Below are 9,534 nucleotides of genomic sequence, written 5' to 3' on the forward strand. Positions count from 1 at the left end.
GGGGCCAACCCCAAGCCTCAGCGGGGCGCTTCGTCTCAGTGTGGCTCTCTAAGTTCATGATACCACCTGTTAGGCCCAAGCAGACCCCCATTTGTAAAAATGGTTCCAGTAGCGCGTTGGCAGCAACAACAAAACTTAGATGAAGCAGATTACTGGAATGACTTTTCCTTGATGCTCTAAAGACCAGATCACAACAAGCTTATGTAATTAAGATAAGTTTTTAGAGTAGATCAGGGGAAAAAAAAACCTACAAACACAACAGAAGACACATTGTGCTACCACCTTTCGTGGGTGACTGCTCTTTCATATTGCCTGATAGCCCTGGGGCCCAGCTGATAACCCTGGTAGCCAGCACCTGTCAAGGCCAGCAGATGAATACTGAATAGTGCTTTAGAACAAAGGCCTAAACAGAAAGTCCAGGCCATTCCAAGCTCTGAAAGTCAAATAAGTGTAAACTGAGAGATGTCGTAACTGGTTTTTAACAAATAAAATGTATTTCCAAGGATGTGGGGAGATTGGTGGGAATGCAAAATGGTACAGCCATTGTGGAAAACAATGTGGTTGTTCCTCAAAAAACTAAAAATAGAATTACCATATGACTCAACAATTCCACGCCTAGGTATATATACCTAAAGACTTGAAAAAAAGAGACTCAACCAGATAGTCATATACCAGTGTTTACTGCAGCACTATTCACAATAGTCAAAAGGGAGAGACAGCCTACATGCCCATCAACAGATAAACGGATAAACAAAACGTGGTACATACAGACAATGGAATACTACTCAGACAGTAAGAGAAATGAAGTTTTGATACTTTCTAGAATATGAATGGAACTTGAAGACATTATGCTGAGTGAAATAAGTTAGTCACTCAAAGGACAGATGTTGTATGACCTCACTTATATAAAGACAAGAACAGACACAGAGAGAGACCAAAGTTTATTAGTGGTTACTAGGGGTGGGGGTGGAGGGATTAGTGCTTATGGAGTCCTGACTTTTGGTTATGGTGATGGAAAAATTACATTGATTAGTGAATTTACTCTGTAAATCTTCACCCAAATCCTAATTAAAAAAAAGAAAAATTACATTGATTAAGGGTAGGGTTGCATAGCCGATTACTGTAATTGCTGTCAATAGTTTGTACACCTATAAAAGATTGAATTGACAAAAGTTATGTGATAGATATAAAAACCAAACTCACTGCTGTCGAGTCAATTTGACTCATACCAACCCCTCCTTGGGTTTCTGAGCTGGTATCTCTACAGAAGTAGATTGCCCAACCTTCCTTCTGAGGAGTGTCTGGTGAGCTTGAACTGCCAGCCTTCTGGTTAGCAGTCAAATGCCTTAGGTACCGTTCTGGTTACCCAGTGCCGCTCTGACAAGAATATACGACCAAGGGGATGGCTTGAGCAAACAGTTTATTCTCTCACAGTTTGGACGCTTTAAGTTCGAGTTCAGAGTGCCAGGCTCTAGGGGCTGGATGAAAGCCCCTCAACCTTGGGCTTCAGCTCTGCCTCCTGCTCCCACCCACTGTAGGCAGAGGCTTTTCTTCACTCAGACAGATGCTGGCTGCTGAGACTGACAAGCCCAAGGTTGACAAGTAAAAAGGCACAATCCCGATGTTACCAAACCACATGGCAGGTCATTAATTCAATTCCGTTGAAAGTCCCAAGATCGGCAGAGCATGGTAGGCTGCTGAATAATGGCACAGCTATATCCAGGGTTCAAGGTGCCATAAGCTAGAGACCATTCCCAAAGCTGCTTCTTATATATGGGAAGCAGACCACCTACCCAAAGCAGCTACTCAGCTGCTTGTGGTAGATCCCACCATGGAGCTGATTGCCAGTCTCATCATGGGGATTATCTACCATCAGCTGCCCAGCCACTCAGCCAGGCCCAACCAAGTTGACATACAACTTTGACTACCACAGATACTATGCCACCAGAGCTCCTATGTCATAGATGTATTTACCATAAATAAATAACTAAGAGTAACTGTTGAGGCTACTTATGTATGATCAAACACCTCATGGGATTTTGTTCTTTGGTTTGGAGGTTTAGGGCATGGTTTCATGAGACATCCCATTTAATTAGCCCCAGAACATATTTAATACTCCTGTTCTGTGTCTGGAAGTGGTGGGAAGGAGTGATGAATAAGAAAGATGGGTTGACAGTCTCTTTAATAAACTGTTAAATTCCTAGAAGCCCTACCACTATTTCAAAACAACTAGGAAATTATATCTCTCCCATAGTGCCATAAGACCGAAGATTTATTCTTTGGGGAGGGTGAAACAGAGGGTCTCTGGGCTGGGGGAGCCAGACACCAGCTCTCAGAATGTTGGCCCACAAGTCTTGCAGAGCTCCTCCCGAAGAGTTTTCTCTGGGGACTCTTAACCTTACTGACCAGACTCTTAATTAAACATGAATAGACATCCAGGATTAATAGATATCAAAGGAAAGCTTTAAATATGAAAGGTGTTGTTGTTGTTGTTGTTGTTATTTGCCGTGAAAGGTGTAGACCTAATCAAATGCGTAGTGAAAAAGAAAAAAAAGAAACTTGGAAGAAACAGAGCTCATGCAGGGAGAATACTATTTTTAAAGAAGCCTAAAATTAATATATTTAGAGAGATTAGGTATTATAACCAGGAACCAAGAAGAAAGTGCTTTAAAAAAAAAAAAAAAAAACATAGTTTTTCTGGTTCCCTAGTGCTGCTCTGACAAGAATATACCACAAATGCAATGGCCTTAATAAACAGGAGTTTATTCTCTTAGAAATGGGGAGGCTAGAAGTCCGAGTTCCAAGTGCCAGGCTCTAGGGGCTGGGTGAAAGCCCCTCAACCTTGGGGTCCAGCTCTGCCTCCTGCTCCCGGCCCACTGGAGCTAGAGGCATTTCTTCACTCAGACAGCTGCTGGCTGCTGGAGCTGAGAAGCCCCAAGGCTGACAAGTCAAAAGGCACAGTCCCAATGTTACCAAACCACATGGCAGGCCATTAACTTAAGTCCATTGTAAGTCCCAAAGTCGGCAGAGCATAGCAGGCTGCTGAGCAATGACATGGCTACATGCAGAGTCCAAGCATACCATAGGCTAGAGACCATTCCCAAGGCTTCTCCTTAAATACAGGAAGGAGACTACATATCCAAAGGCAGCTACTCAGCTGTTTGTGGTAGATCCCACCATGGTGTTGATTGCTAGTCTCATCATGGGGAATAACTACCACCAGCTGCCCAGCCTCTCAACCAGGCCCAGCCCAGTTGACACAGAAACATAGCCACCACAACAGTTCACCAAAAAGGATATTCAAATGGCCAACAAGCACTTGAAAAAATGCTTAGTGTGATTAGCCTTTGTTGTTGTTGTTAGGTGCTAACAAGTGGATTGTGACTCACAGCGACCCTGTGTATGAAAGAACAAAACACTGCCCCGTCCTGTACCTCCTCCCGGTGGTTGTTTGAGCCCATTGTTGCAGCCATTGTGTCAGTCCATCTGGTTGAGGGGCTTCCTCTTTTTTTGCTGACCCTCTACCAAGCATGATGTCTTTCTCCAAGGACAGATCCCTCATTATAACATGTCCAAATACTTCTAAAGAGCATTGTGGCTGTGCTTCTTCCAAGACAGATTCATTCATTCGTCTTGCAGTCCATGGTATATCCAGTATTCTTCACCAACACCATAATTCAGAGCCATCAGTTCTTCTTTGGCCTTCCTTATTCATTGCCAAGTGTTCACATGCATATGAGGTGATTGCAAATACCCTGGCTTGTCAGGGGCTCCTTCAAAGGAAAAAACAACTGCCATCAAGTCAATTCCAACTCATAGCAACCCTAAAGGACAGTGTAGAACTACCTCATATGGTTTCCAAGGCTTTAAATCTTTATAAAAGTAAACTTCCTCATCTTTCTCCTGCAGAGTGGCTGGTGGGTTCGAACCACCAACCTCCTGATTAGCAGCCCAATGCAACACTGCACCACCAGAGCTCCTGCTTTAGCCATCTGGGAGCTGCAAATCAAAACCACAAGAGAATGTCAGTGATACAAAAAAAAAAAGAAAAAGAAAAAGAAAACAACAGGTGTTGGTGAATCTGTGGAGAAATTGGAATCATCATCCATTGTTGATGGGAATATAAAGTGGTACAACCACTGTGGAAAACAGTTAGGTGATTCCTGCAACAGTTGAGCACAGAAGTAAGATATGACCCAGCAATTGCAGTCCTAGCTATACAACTGAAAGAAGTGAAGGCAGGAGCACAAATGGAAACCTGTACACCAATGTTCACGGAAGCACGTTTCACAATGGCCAAAAGGTGGAAGTAACTGAAATGTCCATTAACAGATGAATGGGTAAACAAAATGTGGTCTATACACACAATGGAATACCACTCAGTCATAAAGAGAAACGAAGTCCTGATGCATGCTACAACACAGAGGAACCTTGGAAACTGTGTTGTTGTTGTTGTTGTTATGTGTCAAGTGAGACCCAACTCATAGCGATCCCACCTTGGGTTTCCGAGGCAGTATCACTACAGAAGTAGATTGCCCAACCTTCCTTCTGATGGGTTTGAACTGGCAGCCTTCTGGTTAGCAGTTAAGTGCCTTAGGCACTATGCTTCCAGAGGAAACTTTATGCTGGGAGAAATAAATAAGTCTCAAAAGGACAAATAATGTATGGTCTTATTAGGGTCTGTGGTGTAGTACCTAAGGCACTTGACTGCTAACCAGAAGCCTGGAGCTTCAAATCCACCAACCACTCCTTGGAAGGAAGACTGAGCAATCCACTTCCATAGAGATACTGCCTTGGAAACCCAAGGAGAGGTAGCTATGAGTCACAATTGACTCCACAGCAGTGAGGTTTGTTTTTTTTCAATGAAATAAATAAATATATAGAAACCAAAGATTATTAATGGTTACTGGAGCAGGAAGGAGGGAGAATGGGGGAGTTTTTGTTTGAAGCACATTGTGTCTATGTTAAAGGTGGTGGGATATGTTGAAAAAGGACAGAGAGAAGGTGGCATGGCCTGAACAATGTCATTAATGCCACTGAGTTGTAAATGTGGAAGCTGTATTAGCAAACGTTCTGGTAAGTACACTTTACAATAGAAAATGAAGACTCAGAAATTAAGGATATAAATGCAGAATTTTAAAACCTCAATAGGAAGGTTGGAAAACATAGTTGAGCGACTCTCCAGAAACTAGAGCAAAAAGAAATAGAAAATAGGAGAGCATAAATAAGAAAATTAACCAGGCCAGGAGGTCTTACATTATACAATAGATTTTCCATAAAGAATGAATAGACAAGTCGCAACAGAGTCACACAAAAGCATATTATCCTTTCTTGGCTCCATCTTCACCACAGCAACAGTAGGGGCCATATGTCAGTCAACCTCACGCAGCTCTTTGTTCGCCCCAGGAGACCAGCCAGCAGGTCACCCAGGTCAAGGCTCACACATGTGACGTCAATGGAGGGCATTGCCTGGGAAGATCAGCTTGTGCTTCTGGGAGGCACAGCCCTGGAGGACCAGGCTCCCCTGAGCCAGTGTGGGCTGGAGGCCCTGACCACTCTTGAAGTAGTGGACCTCAAGCTCGGAGTCCAAGTTCCTGGCTCGTGCTGAGAAAATGAGAGGTCAGACTCCCCAGGTGGCTAAATAGGAAAAGAAGAGGACTGGGCTGGCCAGGTAGCAAATGCAGTACAACCCCTGTTTGTCAATGTTGTGCCCGCCTTTGGCAAGAAAAAGGGCCCCAATACCAACTCTTAGGTCCTTCGTAACCCTGGCTTGTTCTAATAAAGACATTTAGCTCAGCGCCCCCCTCCCCAAAAAAAGCATATTATTATGAAATTACAAAAGGATGGAGAAAAGATAAATTTTATAAGCTTCCAGAGGGGACAAAAACAGCTAACACACAAAAGAATCAAAGGTCAGAATGACTTCAGATGTTTCAAATGCACCAGTGAAAGCTATGATAATGAAGCTATGCCTTAAACTTTCTGAAGAAAAAGTATTTCTAACCTAAAATTGTATATGTAGTCCAACTAATAAATCAACCATGAGGGTAAAATAAAAACATTTTAAGATCTATGTGGTAGTTAAGGTTGTGTGTCAACTTGGCTGGGCCTGGTTGAGCAGCTGCAGCTAATTGTAGTTGTGCCCCATGATGAGACTGGTAATCAACTCCATGGTGGAATCTACTGTGAACAGCTGGAGTAGCTGCCTTAGGGATATGGTCTGCTTCCAGTTTATAAGAAGCAGAAAGGTCGTTGAGAAAGGTCTCTAGCTTTTGGCATATCTGGATTCTGCATTTGGTCACTTCTTCATCTCAATGGCCTGCCATGTGGTCTGCTAATCTTGGGGCTTGAATTATTGGTCCACCATGTTGCTTGATAATTTTGGGACTGTGCCATTTTACTTGTCAATTTTGGGTTTGTCAGCCTCAGCCAGCCAGCAGCTGACAGAAGCCTCCAGCTTCATTGGGCCGGGAGCGAGAGGCAGAGCTGAAGCCCAAAGTCCGGGGACTTTCACCCAGCCCCTAGAGCTGGCACTTTGAACTCAGACTTCTAGCCTCCTAACCTGTAAGCGAATCAATCCCTGTTTGTTCAAACTATCCAGTTGTGGTATTTTCCGTTAGAGCAGCACTAGAGGACCATAAAGAGAAGCTTCTTGATAACGTGCTACATCAAAATGAAAAAGTAAAACAAGAGAGGGAGATACGTATGGGATATAGGAAATGGGCGATGCTGTTTGGTTTGGTATATAGGAGATACTGGCTTGGATAAGCAAGCTTCAGGGTCATTTACCTCATGCGGTGTAGTAAATTACTTAGTGTGGCTTTTCTACCCATAAGTCTTTGTAAACTCCAAGGTGGGAATTGCTATTAGCAACTGAGGAGATCCTGATTTTAAAGTCACCCACCTGGGTTATTTCTGTTGGGCGTGGCACAATACAATGTTCTGGGAGGTTCCCACGCTCTCTCACGTGCTTAGAGTTCTGATGCTGTGATTGGCTAGTTTGACCACCCTTCTGGGCTCAAAAGGAGGCCTCTTGGAGGCAGAACTCTCTCTGACTGCTGGTGGAGGAAGATGTGCTGCCGAAAGAGACACGCGCCCCTGAAAGAGACACGTGCTGCTGGGAAAGAGCTGCAAGAGACACGCATCGCTGAGTGAGACACCGAGGGACCAGCACTGCTGGAAAAGAGACTGTGAGAGACTCTTGGCTGAGGGACGGTGGGCTGGGAGAGAGACTGAGCGTTCTTCCTGGACTTGAGTTGTAGCCTGGTGCTTCCCTAATAAACCCCATAATCTGTGAGTTCTGTGTGGCCACTGCAGTGAATTATCGAACCCAGGAGAGAGGTGGTGGGTGCTCTGGGAGGAACGGTTGGAGAAAGGGCTGGAGGAAGGCAACATGTCTGGCCTGGCAGTAATAGGCCTTGGGTTACTGCTGGTAATCCTGTCTTCCCTTTGTGGAATTAGAGGAGGTCAGAACATGTGGCCTCCTTGCCGTTTTAGCACCTCATTCTGTCACTTCGGTATTTTTTTCTTATGTGGAAATTCCATCTTTGATAGGTGTTCTGGTTCCCTAGTGCCACTCTGACAGGAATATATACCCCAAATGGGATGGCCTTAACAAACAGGAGTTTATTCTTACAATTTGAAGTCTTTAAGTCCAAGTTCAAAGTGCCAGTCTCTAGAGGCTGGGTGAAAGCCCCTCAACCTTGGGGTCTAGCTCTGCCTCCTGCTCCCGGCCCACTGGCACTAGAGGCATTTCTTCACTCAGACAGCCGCTGGCTGCTGAGGCTGAGAAGCCCCAAGGTTGACAAGTCAAAAGGCACAGTCCCGATGTTACCAAACCACACGGCAGGCCATTAACTTAAGTCCATTGTAAGTTCCAAGGTCAGCAGAGCATAGCTGAGCAACGAATGACATGGCTACATGTGGGGTCCAAACATGCCATAGGCTAGAGACCAGTCCCCAAGGCTTCTCCTTCTATACAGGAAGCAGACCACATTCCCTAAGGCAGCTACTCAGCTGCTCATAGTAGATTCCACCATAGAATTGATTACCAGTCTCATCATGGGGGATACTACACCAGCTGCCCCACTCCTCAGAGGGAAGGTTGGACAATCCTACTTCCGTAGTGATACTGCCTTGGAAACCCAAGGAGGGGTCGCTATGAGTCGGGGCCGACTCGACGGCACATAATAACAACAACAACACCAGCTGCCCAGCCACTCAACCAGGCCCAGCCAAGTTGACACACAAACATAACTACCGCAATAGGTTTATCCAATTTAGTCATAGGGGAAAAAAATAATGCAAAAGGAAAAAAAACCACAGCTAGTGATATTTCAAAACAACTTATGACACTTTGAACAATTAAAGAGTAACACATAACAGGATAAAAATTTCAAACCCATGTGAAACCTGAAAGTCAACATGAAAAAGACAGAGTTAAGGCAGATTGAATGTGGGGTCCAGACCCACCAGTGTCTGGAGAGATTGGGCAGAGTTGGAGGAGGGGGAGAAAACCTCAGAGGACTCAAGGGCTGACGGGGTACTGAGGAAAGAGGAGAAGCAAAGAGCCACTCACACCCAGAGAAAACTTCCTGGAAGGATTCATGTTTCAGAGAGAGTGTGAAGGCCTAAGAAAGCTTGCCAAAAAGAGGGGGGAAGACTGTCCTTACAGGTTGAGTGAGACTTGCCATGATGGGAGGGTCCCAAGAGTCTGACAAGGAAGGTGACCTGAGAATGGGGATGGACATCAACTGGGGCACACAGCTTCTGCCCTGCCTCAGCCCAGAGGGTATACACAAGTCCAAAGAACCAAACGTGAGTCTTTCCACAGTCACCTCCTGCCTGCACTCCTGAAATGCCAACCACAGATTTCCCTTCAGGCAAGGCCAACCTCAAGTACAATTGAATGATCCACCTCCCTGGGAGAGCCTCATTCCACATATTGTCTCCTCCTTTAACAATTCCTGGGTTGTCTTAGAACAGCATGTTCTCTGTACCCGGAAGACCCCTCTGCAAACAGTCCACTAGCCCTCACAGGTGCATGAGTAGATCTGTGTTTCCAAGTACTGGTTTCCTGTGTATCTTACGTGTTTTATACATTCAGAATTCTCTTGAGGACAATTGGCAAAGAGATAGATGGCCCCAAAAGGTTAAGAACAGCTGACCTAGAGGAATGAGACACACAGTACTGGCTCAAAGGGAAGAGACACAATGGAATGTTCCTCAAACATACTCATTGGAGTGCAGCTCTCCAAAATCTGACTCCAGTCTACCTTTTTGAATTTTTAAAATGTATTATACCCACCTACCTAACCCCTCAATCTTCCTCAGGAACTCTCACAGATTGAATTGTGTCCCCTGAAAATAACCTACTGCCAATGAGTCAATTCCGATTCACAGCAACCGTAGAGGGCAGAATAAAACTGCCCCACAGGGTTTCCTGGGAGCTCTGGTGGCATAGTGCCTAAGGCACTTGACTGCTAACCAGAAGGTTGGCAGTTCAAACCCACCAGCCACTTCTCGGAAGGAAGG

This window comes from Orycteropus afer, unplaced genomic scaffold, assembly GCF_000298275.1.
Source record: "Orycteropus afer afer isolate SDZICR_OR568_19922 unplaced genomic scaffold, OryAfe1.0 scaffold00542, whole genome shotgun sequence".
NCBI classification, from domain to species: Eukaryota; Metazoa; Chordata; class Mammalia; order Tubulidentata; family Orycteropodidae; genus Orycteropus; species Orycteropus afer.